This window comes from Elephantulus edwardii, unplaced genomic scaffold (assembly GCF_000299155.1).
Source record: "Elephantulus edwardii isolate Elephantulus edwardi_28Jun2011 unplaced genomic scaffold, EleEdw1.0 scaffold00090, whole genome shotgun sequence".
NCBI classification, from domain to species: Eukaryota; Metazoa; Chordata; class Mammalia; order Macroscelidea; family Macroscelididae; genus Elephantulus; species Elephantulus edwardii.
Window position 1 is genome coordinate 12,440,134 of NW_006399840.1, and position 2,041 is coordinate 12,442,174.

Below are 2,041 nucleotides of genomic sequence, written 5' to 3' on the forward strand. Positions count from 1 at the left end.
ATGCAAACTTTGTAAGTAAACCAATTAAAAAAAAAGATCTTGAGTCATGTTTGCTCAAGGCAAAATGTATGTTGATTTCCTGGCTTCTTTTTTAATGAGTGTTGATCTAGATACAATGAAATCTTTGACAATTTAAACTTTTTATCCATTTATTGATAATTAATGCAGTTGGAAGGATTTTTATTTTCTTTATGGTGAAGTGTACTCCATACTGAAGATTGTGGTCTTTAATTTTTATCAGTAAATTCTTCAAATACTGATCACTTTCAGCAATCAAGGCTGTGTCATTGACATGTCACAAGTTTTAATAAGTCTTCCTCGAATTCTGTGCTTCATTCATCTTCATATAGCATAGCTTCTCAGAATATATATTCATGATACAGACTGAATAAGTATGATGAAAGGAAGCAATCTTATTTTACATGTACGTCTTATTTTAAGCCATGCAGAATCCTCTTTGTTTGTTTAATGATTTTCTCTTTTTCTATGTACAGGTTATTCAGGAACACAATGAATTGTACTTCAATCCTATTCTGTGTAATATTATCCATAATTTGTTGTTATCTACACAACTGAATGCCTTTGCACAGCCAATAAAACACTGGTAAACATCTTTCTGATGTTTTTTTGGTTTCAGCCAAGGTACGTCTAACATTAATAATGATATATTTTGTTAAGATTCCTCTTCTAAATCTAGCTTGAATATCTGACAATATTCTTTCTTTGTACTGTTCCAATACTTTTTAATTAGTAGCAGTATAATTTTACTTATGTATGTTCAAAATTGGGAAGGCTGTATTCTGCATCATACTTTTTCAATTTGTATGAAGAACAGATGATCCTGGATGCTGAGCTGGAAGAATGTGGCATCAGGATTAGAGGAAGATTCATCAACAACCTGCATTATGCAGATCACACAACTCTGCTTCTTGAAAGTGAGGAGGACCTTAAGCACTTGCTTCAGAAGGACCGTAGCCTTCAATATGGATTGAAAGTCAACATCGAGAAAACAAAGATTTTCTATTTTCACCATTGGGCCAATTGGCAGCATCATTATGGATGGTGAAGAGATTGAGAGTGTTAACAGTTTTTGTTTGATTGGCTCCACAATCATTACTCTTGTTACCAGCAGCCAGGAAATCAAGAGATGAATTGCATTGGGAAAGTTGGCTGTCAGGGACCTCTGCAGAGTGCTGAAGAGCAATGATGTCCGGCTGGAGACTAAGGTGTGCCTGATCCAGGCCATAGTCCTCGCAGTTGCGTGCTATGTGTCAGAAAGATGGAAAATGACTAGGGATGATACAAAGAGAATTGATGCCTTTGTGCTGTGGTGCTGGAGAAGAGTGGTGAATATACCATGGACTGCTAGGAGAACAAACAGGATTGTCCTGGAGAGGGCGAAACCAGTCTGCTCCTTGAAGCAAGGATTCTGAAGCTTCGTCTGACATACTTTGGGCATGTTGCAAGGAGGGACTGGTCCTTGGAGAGTGATACCATGTTTGGGAGGATGGAGGGACAGTGCAAGAGAGGAAGACACTCAATGAGATGTATAGGTTCAATGACTGGGGTAATGGGAGTAGGTGTGTCAGAGACAATGAGGTTGGCACAAGACAGAGCAGGGTTTAGGGCTCTTGTGCATTGGGTCACTTTGAGTTGCAAGCAACTCAATGCACATAACAACAGCAACAACAGGAATATTAATAATATTGCTCTATAAAATTTCTACTGTCTGTTGAATTGTCTTTCTTAGCATTAATCACATATTTGCCTGGTAAAAAACTCTTATATTTTCTGATATAGATGAGTGAATGCTTCCACTGCTACTTTTGTTTGCTGAAGTACTATAATTAGTATTCTGTCAAATCCTAGAATCTATGTTTTCACAAATTCTTTCATGCAACTTGGACTTTTTCCTTCAATAGCATCATCTCTTGGTTATATGTTATGGTGTTGCACACTGTAGAGTTGGAATCGACCCATGACTGACTCTCCGGCAGGTTTTGAGAGGCAGTTGGTCACACAAGAAGTGATTTCTTATCCT